This window comes from Herpailurus yagouaroundi, unplaced genomic scaffold (genome assembly GCF_014898765.1).
Source record: "Herpailurus yagouaroundi ecotype Mexico unplaced genomic scaffold, PumYag 187, whole genome shotgun sequence".
Taxonomy (NCBI): Eukaryota; Metazoa; Chordata; class Mammalia; order Carnivora; family Felidae; genus Herpailurus; species Herpailurus yagouaroundi.
In genome coordinates, this window is record NW_024412418.1 from 26,612,315 (window position 1) to 26,636,299 (window position 23,985).

Below are 23,985 nucleotides of genomic sequence, written 5' to 3' on the forward strand. Positions count from 1 at the left end.
CGATGGACATTTGGGCTCTTTCCATACTTTCGCTATTGTTGATAATGCTGCTATAAACATGGGGGTGCATGTGTCCCTTTGAAACAGCACACCTGTATCCCGTGGATAGATACCTAGTAGTGCAATTGCTTGGTCATAGGGTAGTTTTATTTTTAGTTTTTTGAGGAACCTCCATACTGTTTTCCAGAGTGGCTGTACCAGCTTGCATTGCCACCAACAATGCAAAAGAGATCCTCTTTCTCCATATCCTTGCCAACATCTGTTGTTGCCTGAGTTGTTAATGTTAGCCATTCTGACAGGTGTCAGGTGGTAGTATCTCATTGTGGTTTTGATTTGTATTTCCCTGATGATGAGTAATCTTGAGCATTTTTTTCATGTGTTAGTTGGCCATCTGGATGTCTTCTTAGAGAAGTGTTTATTCATGTCTTTTGCCCATTTCTTCACTGGATTCTTTGTTTTTTGGGTGTTGAGTTTGATAAGTTCTTTATAGATTTTGGATACTAACCCTTTACCTCATATGCCATTTGCAAATATCTTCTCCCCTTCTGTCGCTTGCCTTTTAGTTTTGCTGATTGTTTCCTTCCCTGCGCAGAAACTTTTTATTTTGATGAAGTCCCAGTAGTTCATTTTTGCTTTTGTTTCCCTTGCCTCCGGAGACGTGTTGAGTAAGAAGATGCTGTGGCCAAGATCAAAGAGGTTTTTGCCTGCTTTCTCCTCGAGGATTTTGAAGGCTTCCTGTCTTACATTTAGGTCTTTCATCCATTTTGAGTTTATTTTTGTGGATAGTGTCAGAAAGTGGTCCAGGTTCATTTTTATGCATGTTGCCATCCAGTTTTCCCAGCACCACTTGCTGAAGAGACTGTCTTTATTCTATTGGATATTCTTTTCTGCTTTGTCAAAGATTAGTTGGCCATACGTTTGTGGGTCCATTGCTGGGTTCTGCATTCTCTTCCATTGATCTGAGTGTCTGTTTTTGTGCCAGGACCATACTGTCTTGATGATTACAGCTTAGTAATACAGCTTGAATTCCGGAATTGTGATGCCTCCTGCTTTGGTTTTCTTTTTCATGAATACTTTGGCTATTCAGGGTCTTTTGTGGTTCCATACAAATTTTAGAATTGTTTGTTCTAGCTCTGTGAAGAATGCTGGTGTTATTTTGATAGCGATTGCATTGAATATGTAGACTGCTTTGGTAGTAACGACATTTTAACAATATTTGTTCTTCCTATGTAGGAGCATGGAATATTTTTCCTTTATTGTGTGTATGTCTTCTTCAATTTCTTTCATAAGCTTTCTATAGTTTTCAGTATATAGATTTTTCACCTCTTTGGTTAGATTTATTCCTAAGTATTTTATGGCTTTTGGCGCAACTGTAAATGGGATCGATTCCTTGATTTCTCTTTCTGTCACTTCATTGTTGGTGTATGGGAATGCAACCGATTTCTGTGCGTTGATTTTATATCCTGTGACTTTGCTGAATTCATGAATCAGTTCTAGCACTTTTTTGGTGGAATCTTTTGGGTTTTCCATATAGAGTATCATGTCATCTGGGAAGAGTGAAAGTTTGACCTCCTCCTGGCCAATTTGGATGCCTTTTATTTCTTTGTGTTGTCTGATTTCAGAGGCTAAGACTTCCAATACTGTGTTGAATAACAGTGGTGAGAGTGGACATCCCTGTCTTGTTCCTTACCTTAGGGGGAAAGCTCTCAGTTTTTCCCCATTGAGGATGATATTAGTGTTGGGTCGTTCATATATGGCTTTTATGATCTCAAGGTATACTTCTTCTGTCCCTACTTTCTTGAGGGTTTTTATCAAGAAAGGGCGCTGTATTTCGTCAAATGCTTTCTCTGCATCTATTCAGAGGATCATATGGTTCTTGTCCTTTCTTTTATTGATGTGATGAATCACGTTGTTTTTCGGATATTGAACCAGCCCTGCATCCTAGGTATAAATCCCGCTTGGTCATAGCGAATAATTTTTTAATGTATTGTTGGATCTGGTTGGCTAATACCTTGTTGAGGATTTTTGCTTTCATGTTCATCTGGGAAATTGGTCTATAGTTCTTTTTACTGGGATCTCTGTCTGGTTTTGGAATCAAGGTAATAATGCTGACTTCATAGAAAGAATTTGGAAGTTTTCCTTCCATTTCTATTTTTTGGAACAATTTCAAGAGAATAGGTGTTAACTCTTCCTTCAGTGTTTGGTATAATTCCCCTGGAAAGCCATCTGGCCCTGGACTCTTGTTTTTGGGGAGATTTTTGATTACTAATTTGATTTCCTTACTGGTTATGGATCTGTTCAAATTTTATATTTCTTCCTGTTTCAGGTTTGGTAGTGTATATGTTTCTAGGAATTTTTCCATTTCTTCCAGATTGGCCATTTTATTGGCATATAATTGCTCATATTATTCTCTTATTATTGTTTTTATTTCTGTTATGTTGGTTGTGATCGCTCCTCTTTTATTCTTGATTTTATTTATTTGGGTCCTTTTGTTTTTCTTTTTGATCAAACTGGCTAGTGGTTTATCAATTTTGTTCTTTCAAAGAAACAGCTTCTGGTTTCATTGAGCTGTTCTACTGTTGTTGTTGTTGTTGTTTGTTTCAATAGCATTAATTTCTGCTCTGATCTTTATTATTTCCTGTCTTCTGCTGGTTTTGGGTTTTATTTGCTGTTCTTTTTCCAGCTCCTTAAGGCATAAGGTTAGGTTGTGTATCTGAGATCTTTCTTCCTTCTTTAGGAAGGCCTGGATTGCTATATATTTTCCTCTTATGACAGCCTTTGCTGCGTCCCAGAGGTTTTGGGTTGTGGTGTTATCATTTTCATTGACTTCTATATACTTTTTAATTTCCTCTTTAACTGCTTGGTTATCCTATTCATTCTCTGGTAGGATGTTCTTCAGTCTTCAAGCATTTGTTACCTTTCCAAATTTTTTCTTCTGGTTGATTTTGAGTTTCATAGGGTTGTGGTCTGAAAATATGCATGGTATGACCTCGATCTTTTTGTGCTTACTTAGGGCTATTTGTGTCCCAGTATATGGTCTATTCTGGAGAACGTTCCATGTGCACTGGAAAAGAATGTGTATTCTGCTGCTTTAGGATGAAACGCTCTAGGGGCACCTGGGTGGCTCAGTCGGTTAAGCATCCGGCTTTGGCTCAGGTCATGATCTCGCAGTCTGTGGGTTTGAGCCCCACGTCGGGCTCTGTGCAGACAGCTCAGAGCCTGGAGCCTGTTTCGGATTCTGTGTCTCCCTCTTCCTCTGACCCTCACCTGTTCATGCTCTCTCTCTGTCTCAAAAATAAATAAATGTTAAAAAAAAATTTAGGATGAAATGCTTTGAATATATCTGTTAAATCTATCTGGTCCAGTGTGTCATTCAAAGCCATTGTTTCCTTGTTGATTTTTTGATTAGATGATCTGTCCATTGCTGTGAGTGGGGTGTTGAAATCTCCTAGTATTATGGTATTACTATTGATGAGTTTCTTTATGTTTGTGATTAATTGATGGGTGTTCCACATTTGGTGCATAAATGTTTATAATTGTTAGGTCTTCTTGGTGGATAGACCCATTGATTATGATATAATGCCCTTTTGTATCTCTTGATACAGTCTTTATTTTAAAGTCTAGATTGTTTGATGTAAGTATGGCTATTACAGCTTTCTTTTGTTCACCATTAGCATGATAGATGGTTCTCCATCCCCTTATTTTCAATCTGAAGGTGTCTTCAGGTCTAAAGTGGGTCTCTTGTAAACAGCATATAGATGGATCTTGTTTTCTTATCCATTCTGTTACCCTATGTCTTTTGATTGGAGCATTGAGTCCATTGATATTTAGAGTACTGAAAGATATGAATTTATTGCCATTATGATGCTTGTAGAGTTGAAGTTTCTGGTGGTGTTCTCTGGTCCTTTCTAATATTTGTTGCTTTTGGTATGTATATACCTATTTTCCCCCATCTTTTCTCCCCTCAGAGAGTTCCCCTTAAAATTTCTTGCAGGGTTGGTTTAGTGGTCACGAACTCCTTTAATTTTTGTTTGGGAAAATTTTTATCTCTCCTTCTATTTTGAATGACAGCCTTGCTGGATAAAGAATTCTTGGCTGCATATTTTTCTGATTGAGCACACTGAATATATCCTGCCACTCCTTTCTGGCCTGCCAAGTTTCTGTGGATAGGTCTGCTGCAAACCTGATCTGTCTTCCCTTGTAAGTTAGGGACTTTTTCTTTCCTTGCTGCTTTCCTGATTCTCTCCTTGCCTGAATATTTTGTGAATTTGACTATGATATGCCTTGTTGATGGTCGGTTTTTGTTGAATCTAATGCGGCTCCTCTGTGCTTCCTGGATTTTGATATCTCTGCCTTTCCCCAGGTTAGGAATGCTATCCACTGTGATTTGCTCACATACCCTTTCTACCCCTATTTCTCTCTCTTCCTCTTCTGGGACCCCTATGATTCTGCTGTTGTTCCTTTTTAATGAGTTACTGGTTTCTCTAATTCTTAAATTGTGCTCTTTTGCCTTAATCCCCCTCTTTTTTTTCTGCTTCATTATTCTCTAGAAGTTTGTCCTCTATATCCCTGATTCTCTGTTCTGCCTCATCCATCCTTGCCGCCGCTGCATCCATCCATGATTGCAGCTCAGTTATAGAATTTTTAATTTCATTCTGGCTATTTTTTTTACTTCTTTTATCTCTGCAGATAGGGATTCTAATCCATTTTACACTCCAGCTAGTATTCTTATTATAGTGATTCTGAATTCTGTTTCAGACATCTTGCTTGTATCTGTGTTGGTTAAATCCCTGGCTGTTGTTTCTTCGTGCTCTTTCTTTTGGGGTGATTTCCTTCATTTTGTCATTTTGAAGGGAGAGAAGGAATTTATGAGGTAGAAAAATTGAAATTATAAAAAAATTAGAATTAAAAAGTATTAAAATTAAAAATTAAACACACACACATACACAAATCGAATAGATGATACTAGATCCTAGGTGTGTTTTGGTCTGTGTGTTGAAAGTGATTTGACAGATTGGAGAAAAAAGGGGGGAGAAAAAAAAAGGAAATCATTTGAGAATTTGAAAAAAGAATACACTGAAGTAGACTAAAATGAGATGAGGGGGGTAAAATAGAATTTGAAAAAAATATACACAAAAGTAAAGAATATAGTAGAAAAATATTAAAGAAAAATATTTTTAATGAAAATTTAGAATAGAGTATTTTCTTTTTCTGTATTAAGAAAAAGGAAAGAAACGAAAAAGAGAAAAAAGATAAACAAAGGAAGGAAAAAAAGGAAATCATTTGAAAATTTGAAAAAGTGAATACACTGTAGTAGACTAAAATGATGGAAGTAAAAAAGAATTTGAAACAAATTACACAAAACCAAAAAATATAGTAAAAAACAAAATAAAAATATTTTTAATACAAATTGAAATTAAAAATGAAGTTTTTCTCTTTCTGCATTCAAGAAAAAGAAATGAAAAAGAAAAAAGAAAAATGAAAAAAAAGCAATTGTTTGAAAATTTGAAAAGGTGAATACACTGAATGAGACTAAAATAAAATGGAAGTAAAACAGAATTTGAAAAAATTTACACAAAATAAAAAATATAGTAATAAAAAAGAAAATATTTTTAATATAAATTGAAAATAAACATGATTTTTTTCTTTCTGTATTCAAGAAAAATAAGTCTAAAAGAGAAAAAAAAAGAAAATTGAATAGATGGACCTGCTAACAGATTGAAATAGGACTGAAATTACTTTGTTTTCCCCTAGAAGTCAGTCTATGTAGCGCTTTATAGTCCATAAACTAAGCTGGCAGTGAGACTTGTGTTCTTGAGAGCGGGGTTGGCCCAGGTGGGCGGGGCTCAGTGTAATGGCTCCGTTCTCCACTAGATGGCGCTGCTAGCCTACTGGGGTGGATTGTTGAAGCGCTTGTAGGTGCATATGCGCATGCGTGGAAGCGGTGAAAATGCTGTCACCCAGGTACCCAGTCTGTTCTCTGGGATCAACAATTGTGCACCCGTCCTCTGTCTTCAGCTCTCCTCCACTCCCCGCTTTTTCATTCTTCATGACCAGGCCCCAGGCAGTACTTCTCTCCTGAGTTTTGTCTCAGATGCAGCTGTTTTCCCTCGCCCCTTACTTCCGAAGGACTGAGGCTTTGACCTGTTCCACCCCTCTGTGGGAGGGTCTCACTGAGCAATGACCGAATGAGCAATGGCCGAATGTCGGCTGCACCCAGGAATGCTTGCTGAACCCTGCTGCTGCCAGTCCTCTGAGACTGTGGCCAGGTGCCAGTCCACCCCAGAAAATGTTCGCGAGACAGTGTAGCAGCAGCGTTTCAGGCATTATGGAAAATCACCACGCACATTTGGCACCAGGCTTCACCCTTAACGACCTTGTTCCAGAACCAGTGAATGTGGCCATTCTCTGGTGTCTGCTGGGACCAGGTGGCTTCAACTGTCTCTACCAAATGTCCTTCCAGCAGTGGAACCACTTTTTCCCGTGTGGCCCGAGAACCTCCTGGACCCCACTCTGCTCCTGGGGATTCGCCCTTCCCACCAGAGCACCGCCAGGTATGGAGTTGCGGGGTTGCAGCTTTTTCTCTCCCCTTGTTTACAGTCTTAATGGGATTGAAACCCTTTCCTTTCTCCTTTCTCCCTTTTTAGTTTAGTCCCTGCGGCTGTTTCCAATTTTCCACTGTCTCTCCAGCTGCTTTTGGGGAGGGCTGCTTTTCCCGTATTCTCCCCCACCCCCAGTCTCCGTCCTCTCTCCACCTGCAAAAGCGGCTCCCTGCCCGCTGCCGGCTTCTCTTTCCCGAAGTTCACCTCTCTGCGCCACATACCTGCTGAATTCTGTGGTTCAGGTTGTGGAGATTGCTGTGTTAATCCTCAAATCAGTTTTCTAGGTGTGCAGGATGGTTTAGTGTTGGTTTGACTGTATTTCATGGATGCAAGACACACAAAAAATTTCTATGTTGTTCCGCCATCTTGGCTCCTCCGAGACTGAAACTTTCTAATACAGATTTCTTGAGTGAGAAGTATCTATTGTTTTAGGCCTGCTTTAGTTGGAAATTGTGTTTCTTGCAGCTGAAAGCTTTTCACTGGTAAGTGGGATATGGTTCCCTCCATGCTCCTTGGAGAGAGAGAGGAGATATTGGCTGACAGATGCCAGGAAGCAGCTCAGAAAAAGAGCTGGGTCAGAAGGAGAGGAAATCTAAAGTCTGACAGGGAATAAAAATAAAAACTGCCTGAGCGTAAGGGTCATTTTAAGTTATAAAAATATCATAGTTTGAAACAGGGAAAATGAGGTTTTACATAAAGTCCAGGATGAGTCTTGGCATAAGAGGCAAACCAAACAATCTCAATCTCCAGAAAGAGCTGCCACAGAGCAAGGATCAAATAAGGAAGGGGAGTAAATGAAGTGAAAACTTGAGAGTGCCCAAAGCTGGTAATTAATGGATTTCTTTCTACCAAAGAAGTCAGTTAATCTACTTTGAAAGCACAAATTGAGAGAGATGTGTGGATTCTGGTTCCTAAGGTCATAGCACCCTTTCACATCTTCTTTGATTAGGTGTCTTACTAGACAAATCCCCTTGGGTAAAGGAGAAGGTTCCCAGGCAGAAAGTTCCAAACATAGGATTTCCCGGTATCTTTTTTAAAATCAGAAACATCAGCCTTCTTGTTCAGTAAGTGTGATACCGAGAATATACATAGGACATTTCCATGTACTGTGCTTTATGGAACCAAGTCAAAAGCCTTTCCTGAAAGCCTGTGAACTTGGCCCAGGATCTGCTACCATCTTTTGGGAACAACAGTGCCATATTGTAGGGGTATTTTTATATATTTCACACAAACATATAGCAAGAGGCACTCTGCACCTTAAACTAACATATTTCTTTAACAGTGACCTTTGCATATTCAGATTTCATAGTTATTTCTAAATAAATATCCATTGTTTTTCCTTCGGAGTATAGTCAGCAAGATTTGGCTGGCCTTTCTAAAATGGAGTATAGAAGTGTTCACTTAGAAATGAATTATTATTTATTTCTATGTCATTTGTCAAGGCCTCTTAGAATATCGGAACATATGCATCAACTACTGGATCAGTCAGGGTTATCGGTTCAAGCAACGGAAAACAATTCTAGCTGACATAAGCACAAAATGTATTCAGAGGTTAGCAAGCCACTCAGAATCTCTAGGCAAGACTTAGAACCAAGGCAGGGGTATATGTAACAGAAGAATAATACTGTAAATTATGCTAGAGTGCTGCCCTGGCAGAGACATTACTGTTGCTGCCACCAGGAAGGGACATCAGAATTTGCCCATTATGGGATGCTTGGGTGGCTCGGTGGGTTAAGTGTCTGACTCTTGATCTCCACTCAGGTCATCATGTCACAGTTTGGGAGTTTGAGCCCCACATTGGGGCTGAGACCTCAGAGCCTGCTTAGAATTCTCTCTCTCCCTGCCCCTTTCCCACTCATGTTCTTTCTCTTTCTCTCTCTCAAAATAAATAAATTAATTAAAAAAAAAAATTACCCATCAACATTGGATGATGGCACTGCCTTTGGAAATGTCACCTCAGACAGAGTCTTCTTTTACCTGGTAGATGGGGCTGCCGATGCCAGCCTGAGCAGAAAGAATTCTGGAGTAGCCTCGATTCTTTGCCTCTGTCCAGGAAGAACTGTGTGCCCTATGGTCCTTCTAGAAGGACTTAGAATTGAATTGACCTCAGACCGATTAATAGGAAAAAGTCCAATTTAATAGGCATATGTATGGGGAATCCACACAGACGCGCAAATTCCAAAGACAGACAACATGATGCTTACAGGAGCTAAGGAGAGAGAGAGGTAGGATCTGAGCATACAAAGAGCATATATAGAAGACTCTTAGCAAGAAAGTGAAGGAGATGTTCTGAAGAAGGTTACCCTGTTATGCACATAAGTTTCTTATCTGTTAATAGTTTTCTTCCTGTTATAGTCTCTCCTTTCTGATGTCAGTTTGGGCAGTTGAGGACCCCGAAGAGATATTCTCCTGCACTGGCTGGGTTATGATTACTTTAACGCAAAATAATGTTCATAACAAAGTGGCCCACTTGGGGCAGGTTGCCCTTTCCCTAAACCTCAACAGCATATTAGTCAAAACTATAGTTGAATGTGTGTGATTGGAGCTTACCTCAAACAGCCTCATTGCTAGAGAGTTCAGGAGGGTGAATATCTAACATTTTATATTTTGATGGAGGGTTTTGTTTCATAACATTTCCTAAACGAGCATAGGGCTTCAGATTCTGAATTACCAAAAGAATCCAAATGTCCACATAGCAGCCAATTGTCTTTTCCCCTTCCCTGGTGATCACTTCAGTTACAATCTTTTGTCTTTTGTGAGAAAAATAACAAATGACTCACAATGAAGAAAGATTGACAATGATCAGCTTGCCAAGTGGTAGAATATTGATTCTAACCCATTGAAGACCCCAAACCTTATTAGTTCCATAATTGCCTTCTGTGACCGAGGACACACATTTAAGGTGTTTGGTTATGATTAAGAATAAAGTATAAATAGAACATACAACAAACAGGTAATGAATCTATGCCCTGATTTTTTTGACTTCACCTCAATACCAGATGAGCTAAGCGGACACTGAACCTATATCCCCATTTTCAACGTTTATTTATTTTTGGGACAGAGAGAGACAGAGCATGAACGGGGGAGGGGCAGAGAGAGAGGGAGACACAGAATCGGAAACAGGCTCCAGGCTCTGAGCCATCAGCCCAGAGCCCGACGCGGGGCTCGAACTCACGGACCGCGAGATCGTGACCTGGCTGAAGTCGGACGCTTAACCGACTGCGCCACCCAGGCGCCCCTATATCCCCATTTTCTAGAGGATGTCACAGTACCCTTCTGGAAGAACTCACGCCAGAGCTTCCCATGAAACTGACAGCAATGGTTTGAACCACATGAATAGCCTATTAAGGTAGGATAACTGGTGTGTTGCCAGATCTGAAACTCAAGTAGCCATGACACTCATAAAGCACCACCCCTTCAGTAAAATATGGAGATCTATGAGGTTAACTAATGACAGTAAGAGGTAGAGGAGGTTATGGGGTAGACAGGAGACTCATATTTGAGAGCTCATGTGTAGGAAGAGCCAGAGCCTTGCTAATCCAGCTGAGGTACAGAAGAGGCTTTTCTGACAAGTATTTCTGGTTATGGCATAGCACGCCTTCTTTGCTGATGTAAGAAAAAGCACCTTCACTTACCTTCACATTGTGGCTGCAAAAGTTTCAGGGCCTAGTGCAAAATGCAAAGTAGGAAAACAGATGCTATTAATGGTACTAACACATAAAACTTTTTGTTTTCTTTCTTCAATGCCGGCTCTACCTACCATGATGGTTTTATTACTATTTGATAGTATTCTAAGAGAAACCCGCTTTATATTATTAGCATGAATGTTGCCATTCACTTTCATGTTGGGCAGTGTTAGTCCGAAATTGCTTTGTGTTTAAGTTTTTGCTTACATTTTTAAGTGCTTTAAATGTTTTCATGTTAGAAATATTCTAAGTACTAGTTTTAAATAGGAACATTTCACTTGTATGCAGACTCACTGGAATTCCACAACTTGTGTTTTACAGTTTCTGCATGCACAAACTCAATCAACTCTTACTTCATCCCCTTGACACACCCACGTCCTACCAATACCCTCCGCCTTTAGTCTACTCATGGGTAAAGGACTGAAAGGGAGATGAACCACCAGTTGCCCCACCTTTCCCTTTCTGATGTCCTCTTTCCCATATCACTTGATTGGTTAATACGTGGGGTGGGTGGGGGAAGGCTGAGTAAGAAAGGATAGGATAGAGCTACTGGGTCATTCCCATTTCTTAGAACACTGCTACTTTCTTGTGGATCTGAAGTTTTGCCACCCTTGACTTAAGTAGTAATCACACCTTACTTACCCTGTACTGACTTTGAGTTTCACTCAACCCCTGGGTCTCCCATAATTCTGTGCTCCTAAAGCATCACGCAAACAGTGGCAGCAAGGAAGCAGGGCAGGAGTCACACACTGGGCATATCTCCTGTGCCCTCGTGCAGGTTCTGTTGTCTCATCAAACTTCAGCCAGGAAAACAAGCTCAAGGATAAAGGACTTAAGAATTTTAACATGACCCATGAAAAGCTGGCCCTAATTTCTCTGTGGGAGATTCCCTACTTAGCCTTTGCCATATTTATGCTGTTCAGAAATAGTAGTCCTTTCTCTCCACCTACCCCTCCTCCTTTTCCTTACCCTTTCTCTTTCCTGGTACAATACCACACTAACTTCTTAGATGGAAAAAATGGGGAAAGTGCAAGTAGAAAGAACCAGAAGATAATTAACAACACATGCTCTTGAGTACTCTAAAAAAATCACTCTTCCCTCACCTCAAGTCCAGTTTTGCTCAAAGCTTGTATGACTTCTAGGACTAAAATCATTTTGTGTTTATTATTATCTTTTTAGCATTCCTAACTAAGAAACTTGGAGACTTAACCAGCTAAAAATCTGTTTAAGTTCTGAAAGGTTGCAAATTTCTAAAAGGATGTCTGTGCACTCTGGTCCTGCCTCCTCCCTTCTGTCTCCCCAGCCACAGGCCCACAGACACAGTCATGATCACGTGGGTGCCATATGCATATCGTTCTCATGGCTAGGTATTGTTTATAAATTCCTCGGCCCAGATTTCACTCCTCAGACTCTTACTGTACAGCTTTTTATTACTGTACATGACAAGTTCTAAAACCTAGAAATACAGACTAGAAAAAAATTTGCATTTATTGAGAGAGAGCACGCACACAAGTGAGTGAGAGGCGGAGAGGGAGGGAGGGAGGGAGAGAGAGAGAGAGAGAGAGAGAGAGAGAGAGAATCCCACAAGGGGCAAAGAGAAAAGAAGTAGGGGTCACCCAAAGCAGGGCTCCAACTCACGAACTGGGAGGTCATAACCTGAGCAGAAGTCAGATGCTTAAGGACTGAGCCATATGAACCTTGGCATTTTGAAAAGACAGGTGTACCTTGCTTCATATGATTGTGGTCCCATAAATTCCATACAAATCAACATTTTATCTCAGGTTTTAAGTGAATTCAAGAGTTGTGATCATGAGTCCTCTACTGAATTCATCTGTAAAGAGATAATCATCGTTCTTTAACATTTTCTTTGGGCATATATAAATTTTACTTGATATTTCCCTGTATATAATTTTTAGGTAAACCATTATTTATACCTTTGTATGACTTTTATTCTACTTTGGGTATCTATAAAAAGCTATGAAAGTATAATTTACTGAGCAGATGCCAGACATAGCATTTTGCATAGATTAAATACTTTCAACAACCCAGATAGATTTGTTATCCTATTTTAGATTTAAAAAAAAGGCTTAGATTGTTTAAGTGATTTGCCTGAAGTCGCCATTTTTTTTTAATAATAGCAGGGTTTTTTTAATTTTATTTCTTTTAATTTCAGAGAGCACACAAGAACACATAAGCACGGAAGATGGGCAGAGGGAGAGAGAGAATCTTTATTTTTAATGTTTTATTCATTTTGAGAGAGAGAGAGAGAGAGAAAGCAGGGGAGGGGCAGCAAGACAGGGAGACATAGATCTGAAGCAGGCTCCAAACTCTGAGCTATCAGCACAGAGCTCAATGTGGAGCTCAACCTCATGAACCTCAAGATCATGACATGAGCCCAAGTCAGATGCTTAACCTGAAATGAGCCACCCAGACGCCCTGGGAGAGAGAATCTTAAGCAGGGTCTACACTGTCAGAACAGAGCCTGACTTGGGGCTCAGTCCCATAACCCTGGGATCATGAACTGAGCTGAAAGCAAGAGTCAGATGCTCAACTGACTGAGCCACCCAGGTGCCCCCAAGGTCACAAATCTTAATGCCACACCTAAAATTTCATGCTGAACTGCATCACTTATGGTAGTTCTGTAGATAAGCGGATGCATGGTGTAAGAGACATATTTATATTGAAGGAGTTAGTCTGATAGAGAATGAGCAGCATTCATAATCATTTTTTATATCCGTGTGATTGTAACATCACTAAATGAGAGAGGAAAAAAGTACGTTGTAAAAGAAAAATGCTTCTACTGATGAATTTGTTTTCCTGGCTGTTATCACAGATTTTAAAAACATGCAGATAAATTCTGGACATCTATCTCAGAATTGTGCATTTCTAAAACTATACATTTGAGGGGCACCTGGTTGGCTCAGTCAGTTGGGCGGCCGACTACAGCTCAGGTCATGATCTCACGGTCTGTAAGTTTGAGCCCCATGTGGGGCTCTGTCCTGAGAACTCAGAGCCTGGAGCCTGCTTCTGATTCTGTGTCTCCTTCTCTCTCTGCCCCTTCCCTGGTTGCTCTCTGTCTGTCTCTCTCTCTCTCTCAAAAATAATAAACAATAAAAAAAATTTTAAACTATGCATTTGAAAGTGGATGTTTAAAGCCACACAGAAGGATTCAGTTTGATTGCAGTGTTTAGAGCTGCCTGATTAAAAGCAGGTCCAGATGCCAACCTTTGCTCATGAATGACAGTGTTTCTCAGACAGGAGCATTCATTTTTTGCTATCCTTTTCTAGACAAACAGAGGCTTCTTTGTAAAGCGTTCTTTCCAGTATAACCATTTTTTAAACCTTCATTTAGCAATTAATTCCAAAATTCAGTTGTGAAACTCCACACATGTATATATTTCAAGACATTCTTTTCAAATGCTAGAGAGCCAGACTTTATATTTATTAACAGTTTTCAGTATTTTAGGTTGGAAATGATGGCTGTTTTGCTGAGATTTTTATGTTACTATTTACAAGTACTTGAGGACTATTCTATGCTTATTAATATTGCTTTGAGTTTGGTTGGTTCCTAGAGATGGGGAACAGACATCTTCCGTATGAAAACACTTTGGGATATAATTATGAGCTGTGATGACAGTACTAGCCATGTTTGTATTTGAGCATATCGTGTGTGTTTGTGTGCAAGTCAGTGCCGACGTTTTTCATTTAAGATTTCCATTCAAATTTCTCTTAGATACATAACCTAAAAATATTCAGTCAGACCTTTACAAAAGCCCTCACATTGTATTATTGTTTCTAACTTTCCTGCCCTGGATTCCGAAATGCCACCGACTACAAATACAGCATTGGTTTATTAACAGGTTTACTTTCAGGGGTGAAAAAAAAAAAAGAAAGTTATTACACTGGAAATATCCCCTTGTCTTCAAATAGGAGGAAAAATAAATCCCAAGATCAAATTAAATAAATATAGGCTTACCTTTCCTATTATAGAATCAATTCCTTTAGGGCAGGAATTGATCCTTTTAATTTCCTTTATTTTCAAATAGTAATGATTTGACTTTTTTTTGACTACTGCCTCTTTTTTTAAAGCAAGTTGTGCTTTTTTTTTTTGATGACTTTTAGGTTTTTTTCATGTTTATTTTTGAGAAAGAGAAGAGAGAGCAAGCATGAGCGGGGGAGAGGCAGAAAGAGAGGGGCAGAGGATCTGAGGTAGTCTTCTTGCTGACAGCAAAGAGCCTGATGTGGGGCTCAAATTCATGAAGCATGAGATCATGACCTGAGCCAAAGTCAGATGCTCAACCGACTAATCCACCCGGCCACCCAATGGTTTTTAGTTCTTAAAGCATATTTTTTGATTCATGGGATTGTAGAACATGAAAATTATTGAAAGAGTGTATCTAAAAAGCTGCATGGTAGGGCTCAGACCCATCTTGCTGTTGCACATCTGTGTCTAAGCACAGCACTGAAAGGAAAGTGGTTCTAGTTTACTTCTGATAACCACTGGAGCCTGGGGTAAATACCTACATTGGTGGCACTGGAGAGTCCCAGGGCACAGGACTCAGTTCTAACCACATACTGGAGACATGTCTGCAGCAGTAAGAAGTTCCCTTGGAATGCCTTGGTATCAGCTGTATCAGCTCTAGGTTTTAACACCAGCCAGGGTCTGCGTAGCTTGATGGCTTATTCTAGAGCAAACGACTTCAAGTGGTAGCAGCAGTTTTAGAAGTATGCAGAGACCGGGGTATATTTGATTTCTGAATTCAGGCTGTATGGTGTGAATACACACTTATTCCTAGACATATAGGAGCAAAGATGCATTAGGTGGTGGGCTTGACAATGTAGATAGGAGTATGAATGGGCTCAAGTGTGGTACTTTGGAACATTAAAGGCTGGTTATTCACACTCTAAATTATCAGGATGCTCGAGCCTTCGTGTATTAAAATGCTTAATTCTCAACAATACTATGTGAGATATAAAGTACTGCTGTATCACTTTACGGATGAGTTGCTGTGAATTAGAGAACTTGCCCAACTTTACATTTTTAAAGTGGTAGTTTGAGGGTCACCTGGGTGGCTCAGTCGGTTGGGCATCTGACTTCGGCTCATGTCGTGATCTCACAGTTCATGAGTTCAAGTCCTGCGTCAGACTCTGCTGACAGCTCACAGCCTGGAGCCTGCTTCAGATTCTGTGTCTCCCTCTCTCTGCCTCTCCCCCACTCACATTCTCTCTCTCCTTCAAAAATAAATAAACATTAATAAGAAATATTTAAAGTGGTAGTTTGAACCCACATTCATCTGGCTCTTAGTTCTGCCCTTTTAAGTACGCCCCCCTTTTTTTCTGTTTACAATGAATGTTCTAAGGTTGTTGGAGACATCTTAAATGTGAGGGTTAATTTTTACTGCCTTTATCACTCAGTAGTATTTGGGAAGCACCATCTTCCAAACTTTTACCTTGGATTGCCACGAGGGGGCATACATAGAACTCTGAGGAAAGATCTAATAAGATTAACAGTGGGAGGAAATCCTTGATTTTCCCTCTTGACTAGTGTTCCTCAAAGTGCATCGCTGAAACCAGCAGTATTAGGAACTTGTTTAAAATGCAAATTCTTGGGTTGCTCACCTTACCTACTATATCAAATCTCTGAGGCAGAGCCTGGTAATCTGTATTAACAAAGGGTGATTCTGATGCATGGCAAAATTTTACAGGTGTTCTTTTGGTTTTCTTACAGTAAATATGTACTTATTCTCTTATGATTATGGTTTTTCTTTAATTTACCCACACTTTGAAAGCCACTTCCCTGGAACAGATTATCATTTTCAAACTGATGATCAGGACGTATTTGTGAATCACAAAATCAATTTTGTGGACCTATAGAAAGAATATAGGACAGTACATTATACTTAATAAGAGAAAAAAATTGTGAAAGTATGTTTTTAGATGGGTCATGATGTAAAATATATAATCTCACTGTGGGCTATGGTTTAAAAAAAAAAGAGTCAAATAGTTTGAAAACTACTATGAAATACTCTTGACAACACATAATATCACCATGGTATTGCCTGAGCTCAGAAGGAGCTCAACATAAGGGAATGATCACAGAGTACAGAGAATAAACTTTGCCATGGAACCTAGTACTATAGTAAGGAGCTATGACGCTTGGGAAAAGACAAATTTATATACAAACAAAAATCCCTGAGTATTCTGTAACCTAAGAAGGAATTCGGGATGCGGTCTACTAGAATTATTCATTTTGACTTTAAGGGAATTATTCTCAATCTTCTAAGTCATGATTATAAGTACACCTCTGATGAGAGGTCTGCCTACCTAAAGATCTTCCTGCTGGAAAGGTGTATCCTGCATCAGGGCTTTAGAGAATCCTATCATGATATTTCCTATGAGGGATAGTAAGGAAGGAAGTGCTGGCCTATTTTTACATGCCAAGTTTAACATGGGGAAGTTGGCTACAAAGAGATAATTGCATCTGAATAGCAGCAGCATAGCCTCTGGACAGGAGAAGCTCATTCAGGTCTTAATCTCCATTGATCAGTGGAGAATCTTAAGGCTGGTTTTTCTTCTTCCTCAGCCACAGTTACTGACTATTAAGCATTAAAGCTCTTCAACTAAATAGGCTATAAGATAGGCTACACGACAATAGTTTAGACATATTTCAGGAAGAGGCTAACAGAATCAGGAGAAAAATGTTTTCATACAGACATATTTCAATTAAAAAAAAATTCACATGAAAACCAGTCAGAGGCATAGAAATATCATGGAAACCTACCTGAATCTGTCTAATATTTAGCAGCCGCCTATCAGGGTAAAGTAAAAGCCACCTGATCTTGATTCATGTTCTCAGATGAATATGCACAAATGATATAAAAAAAAAGTCTACAACCAAGTCTCCAGCAGCATGCTTTGTTTTTTATATATAAAGTAGCTGATATTCAGTAAGTGTATTATTGAATTACTGATTCCAATGTTTGCTAATTGGCTGACTACAGAAAAGAAATATATTACTTGTCCTTTTAAAGATTTTTAATTTTTTTAAAATTTATTTTGAGAGAGAGAGAGAGAGAGAGTGCGAGTGGGAGAGGGACAGAGAGAGAGAGAGAGAGAGGGAGAGAGAGAGAAATCCAAGGCAGTCTCCATGCTGTCAGCACAGAGCCCAATGCGTGGTTCTGATCTGATGGACTGTGAGATGATGACCTGAATGGAAACCAAGAGTCAGAGGCTTAACAGACTGAGCCACCCAGGCACCTCTGTCCTTTTAACCCCCTATTTTTGTTTCAACTGTTTCAACAATATGCAGATGGAGAGGAGCTGGGAATAATAATTTATGAATGTAAAGAGTTTGTGTAATGTCATAATGAGCACTTGATGATGTATGGAAGTGTTAAATATCTATATTCTACACCTAAAACTAATATAACACTGTATGTTAACTGGAAAAAAGTAGAAATTTAAAAATTGTGTAAGGATTAAATGATATATGCAAAGCACTTAGGACTGATGAGGGAGCATAAGACAGGCTGAGGACAAAGTACAAGCTAGCACACACCATCCCCCAGCCCCAAAGTGGGGTATGTGTGATATTCCTCAGGCACTCCTGACTGCCTAAAAACAAAGGAAAGACAAAAGTGGTTAACTGATAGAGATCACACTCATACAGGACATGAGTTTCCATCAGTTTACAAATGTCCTAGTAAATTACAAGAAAAAGGCAATTTTATCAATAGCCCAATCTCTAGAAACCTGTAGACTCAGTTTCCTGGGGCCTGGACATCACCCCCTCTATAGTGACATGGGGAACAAAGGCAAGAAGGAAATGGCAGGTAAAATTAAGTTTTCTTATATTCTGTAGTCCATTGACAAAATACCTGAGACAAGTACACAGTATAATATTTCTCCAGGAACTACCTACTGTATTCATGTTAATGTTTTGCTAGAGGGAAAAACAATCTTAGCTTGACATAGCTAGGCCTCCAGTACTCTGTGAGTCTTTAGCATATGAAAGTCTCTTTGGAAACTTCCCTTTAACTACCTCCCCCAAGTCCATAGTATGTAACTAGTCATTCTACACAACTCCAGTGTTACTCTTTCTGCCCACGGGACCTGTCCTTGTACTTTAATAAAATCACCATTTTTGCACCAAAGACATGTTCAAGAATTCTTTCTTGGCCGTCAGCTCCAAACCCCATGAATCCCACCATCACCCCAAAACTCACCAGGACCGTGCTTGAAACATCATAAGACCTCCACAGAGAAATACCTACCACTATTGTTTCAGTAAATAACCATTACAATGAAATGTAACCACTTAAAACTTCCACTGTCCCTGAGCTTTTCCTTTTAGGAATGTGTATTCTTTGCCAACCCTAGGTGGTAGGGTGCCAGTTTGAATACATGCTTCCTGCTTTTCAGAAGCACACTTTCTACCTAATGAGAAAGACATGCAAATTAATAACTAAAATCAATAGGATAGAAACACTAATATGCCATGTAAAAAGTGCTGTGGAAAGCTGGAAATAAATCTCCAGAGAAGCTGTGTCTTGGCCCAATTCCACAGGCATGGAGGAATGAACCCTGGGCAAATGTGGAAAATCAGAACATGAAGTTGATGGTTCTACCTTCCATGTCTTCAACTAGGGATTTCTTGCTCTTTTTTTGGTAACAACCCAGGAGTTAGAGAAAGGGAAAAGCATCTTCAATAACTTAATTCAAAGTTTATAGCAGCAGTTATAAGAACGTGATTTTCCTGAAAATCTTTCAAGAGGTCTGTTGGTAAAAACTTTTCTTAGTAATACTAAGTAGTACTAAGAAAAGTAAGTGCAAGTATCTCAACACAAAAAAGTTAGGTCAAGGTGTAGCCCATGAGATGGGAAGCAATGGGCTACATTTTCTAATTATTGGTCTTTCTCTCTATGCTGAGATTTATGAGATGTAAAAATAATGGATAAACTGCTGGTGCTTCAGCCCGAACCAGCCTGAAAGAGTCATGGTATTCTTCACTTAAGTTACTGTTAATATTTTTACTTAATTCTTAACTCCTTTTAATATTTAAGGCAATAGAGGGGTACCTGTGTGGCTCAGTCAGTTAAACGTCTGACTCTTGATTTCCACTCAGGTCATGGTCTCACAGTTTGTGAGATCAACCCCCACGTTGAGCTCTGTGCTGACAGCACGGAGCCTATTTGGGATTCTCTCTCCCACTCTCTGCCCCTCCCCTGCTCACTCACACTCTTTTTCAAAATAAATTAAACTTAAAATATTTGAGACCATAAGAAAGTAGGTATGCATAAAACACTTCTGTAACCACAGTATGACTGTTTCAAGGAAAAATATTTGAGTTGTAAGCTAGACTGCTACCCCCTCCAATTAAAAAAAAAATTTTTTTAGTGTTTATTTATTTTTGACAGAGAGAGAGACAGAGCCTGAGCAGAGGAGGGGCACAGGGACACAGAATCTGAAGCAGGAGCCAGGCTCTGAGCTGTCAGCACAGAGCCCGGCACAGGGCTCAAACTCACACACCACAAGATCATGACCTGAGCTGAAGTCAGACACTCAAATGACTGAGCCACCCAGGTGCCCCAGCCCCCTCCACTTTTTTTAATCAAACACCATTTTTACTTGAAAAGAACCATTAGCAGGTAACTGTTTATTCAGAATTGGATGTTTAGTAGACTAATTAAGACTGGTATGAAGCAAACCTAGCCCTTCTAACTTGGGTAGAAGAAATTCTTAAACGTATGCAAAAGAATATTGGAAAGAAAGTTTGAGGTCAGATTGCCAAAGGCCTTCTTTTTCATATTAAGATTAGACAGTATTCACTGGGCAAATAACAAACAAAATAAGTTTAATCAGGGAAGATAAATGATCACCTTGATATTTTAGAATAGCAATAGGTTGCTGAATGGGCTAGTGTAGAAATAGTGGATACTGGGTCTTGAATGAGAAAGCAACTATTGTTGTCTAGGTGCAGGATAGTAAGACCCTGGGGAGACCTGATAAGCATATAGTAGGGTGAGGGTACAATCTGATAAGGATAGTACAAGGTTTTCCCAGTGAGGGAGTATCGTTTGTGCTTTTTGTCTCTAACTTAAGAAAAATGGTCAATTCTAACATGTTAATATAAAAATGGTCAATTGAAACATGTTAATCTTAGAAGGTAATTGAGATCTTTCACAAGTTGTGTAACTTGCTTCATGTTCTTTCATGTCCTATTGTGTTTAAACTGTTGTATTTTTATTTCTTCTCCTTGGGGGTTACTTACTTCTTGTGAGAGATGTTACAACATTTAAGTGGGCATGATATAAAGGGGCAACTATGCCCTAGACACAGACACACTCCGAAACTGAATTAGATCTCTATCAGGAAACCAATAATACACTCAAATTCAAGACATTTACACAAGAAGAAAATGCATAGTAAGGACCATAATGTATAGCTCAGTGATCCTGAGCTTATAACAGTAGAGATGTTACTATGCCTACTTTGTCTTTTAATTTGTTATTTATTTTTAGAGAACACATTAGCAGGGGAGACAGACAGAGTTCCAAGCAGGCTCCAGAATCACGTGGAGCCCAAGGCATGGCTCAGTCCCATGACCCTGGGGTCATGACCTGAGAAGAAATCAAGAGTTGGACACTTAACCCACTGAGCCACCCAGGTGCCCCTACTGTGCCTACCTTTAAAATAAGATGGGTTAGGGGAGCCAGGAAGAAAAAATTCAAGATCAGGACTTTTTGGAAAAGGACCCAGACTATGTGACATAGAGGGAGTTAGGTATAAGAAAAGAGGTCTAAGTATAGTGCATATTTTCCTTCTCCCCATCTTCATTAGGGTGTCCCATTGGCCAAACTCCCAGGGAATCTGAATCTTATTAATATACATCATCAGTCCAGGACAGAGAGCGAGATAGAAGAGGGTGGAGGCTGATGCAATTGTGCAAACAGAAGATTAAGTTAACTTCCTTCTAAATGTTGGGCTTTGTAAAATATCAGTTGAGATGGCAGAAAAAAGTCTTAAGTCATTTTTCTGTACAACATGCCTAGAGGCAGCAGTTACGGGGATAAAGATTCTGAATCAAATTACCAGAAACATAACCTCCTTCTACATCAAGGTTTCTCTACCTCCACCCTATGACATTTTGGGCAGGATAATTCTCGATCGTGGAGGATGTCCCTTACAACCTGTTCAGCAGGAGCCCTGGCCCCTGTGTACCAGATGCTTCTCACACCTTCCCCCGTCCAGTTGTATAACCCAAAATGTCTACAGACATTGTCAAATATCCCCTGGGGAGTTCAGGGATTAGAGTAGGGGGGGTGTTTGGAAGGTTCATTGAAAACCTTCGGTCTAGGCTTTCAGAGGATCCTGTTTTTTGTTTGTTTGTTTGTTTTTTAATTTTTTTGAAGACAAATCAGGTACATTCCTTTTAAACATATTTTCTAGTAGATATTTAAAATTTTTACTATTAAAAATATCCATCTAAAACCATCTTTTATTTTTAAAAAATTTACATCCAAGTTAGTTAGCATATAGTGCAATGATTTCAGAAGAATCCAGTGATTCATCCTCCACATATAACACCCAGTAAACATCCCAACAAGTGTCCTCCTTAATGCCCCTTGCCCATTTAGCCCATCCCCCCACCCCAAACCCCTCTAGCAACCCTCAGTTTGTTCTCTGTATTTAAGAGCCTCTTATGTTTTGTTTTCCTCCCTGTTTTTATATTATTTTTCTTTCCTTTCCCTTATGTTCATCTGTTTCTTATCTTCCTCCTTGCCAATTTGGATGCCTTTTAATTCTTTGTGTTGTCTGATTGCTGAGGCTAGGACTTCCAACACTATGTTAAATAACACTGGTGAGAGTGGACATCCTTGTCATGTTCCTGACCTTGGGGGAAAGCACTCAGTTTGGTCTTAAAAAGGGGAGTAAAACTTTTCTTATGCATAGATCATTTTTTGGATTTTACGTTATTTGTAAGTGAACATATTTAGTTCTAGAAAATAAGACTATCTTTAAATTGAGAAGCAGTTAAGTGTTCAGATCAGTGGGAACACTGGATGAACTTCTAGAAATTTACAGTAATTCTTCAGAGGTCTCTAGACTTTTCATGAATCCAGAAATGGAAGATACCTTAACCTAATAGATCAATGTCTTACAGCATAAGTTCACATCTTATCTGGATTACAAACATTTCATGTTCACTTTATAGAATACATCAGACACAAATAGGTTTATTTCATTGGAATATTGTATTGAAACAGAAGGAAAATAGCTGACATTTTTCTGTGTGTCAGAAATTTTAAAAGACACTATGCAAGCACTACTCCCTTTAATCTTCACAAGACCTTTGTAACATGAATAATTATGCCATATTTTAGGAGAAACTAACATTTCCAGAAGTTAAGAAAGGTGTCCATGGTTCTAAAGTTAGCAAGTGGTAGAACCACCCAAACTCCTTCACTCCAACTTTCTCCCCTAACACGTCACTAAAAGGGCTTTTATCAAGGCCCCAAATAATGCACAATTTGCTAAAGTCAATGGTCATCCCCCAGTACTCAACATTGACTTCTCATCAATATTTCCTACATTTCCCCCCACTCTTGCTCCTTAATTACTGCAATGACCTTCTAAATTATCCCCAGCTTATACTTTTACTCCCTATATTATTCTCCTTTGGCTGCTGTACCAAATTACTACACATGCAGTACTTTAACCAACAAAGTTATTATCTTACCTTTGTGGAAGTCAGACATCTTTGAAATGGATCTCACTGGGTGAAAATCATGGTGTCAGCAGGGCCACATTCCCTCCTAAAGCTGTAGGTGAGTCTTTTGTCTTCCCTTTTTCACCTTCTGGGAAAGGGCCTTTTCCTGGATTTCTTGATTGTGAGTCTCCCCTTGGTCTTCACAGCCAGCACCAGACATCATCAGATCTCTGACCTGCCTGCTCCCCGTCTTGCCCTTATAAGGAGGTTTGGGGTTATATTGGGACCTCCCCATCTGAAGATCCCTAACTTCAGCCCATCTTTCAAATCCCTTTTTGCCATACTTATCTCATTCACCTGCTCCATTTTCCTACCATGTTTGTTGCTGTTCCTCAGTTTCCTTTGCTAGCTTGTTATTCCTTTTACAATCTCCCAAAGCTAGAATGAGGTTTTAAATCTCATTAAATCACAGGGCTCAGGTTTTAAATCTCTTTTTTTTAGCTTTACTCATGCCATTTGAAGATTTCTCTCCTGGCTCCAAATGTTCTTTAAAACTGGTTACTCACAAATTTACCTTTCAAGCCCAGACTTCACTCCTAAAATTAGACTTGAATAGGAAACGGGCTATTTGACAAACTCACTTGGATGTCCAACAGGCATTTCTTCCTTTTGCTCTTCCAACATTTTCCCCATCTGAATAAACGACAGCCACTTTCTTCCATTATCCGAGGCCAAAAGCCTGGACTTTACTCTTGACTTTGATCTTTCTCTTATATTTAACACCCTATCCCTCTGTGAATCATTACGATTCCCCTTCAGAATGCAAGGCAGGACCTATAATTCATTTTTAAAATTTTATTTATTTTAGAGAGTGGGGGATAGGGGCAGAGGGAGAGAAAGAATTCCAAGCAGGCTCCACGCTCAGTTCAGAACCTGAAGCGGGGCTCGATCTTACAACCACAAGATCAGGACCTGAGCCGAAACCAAG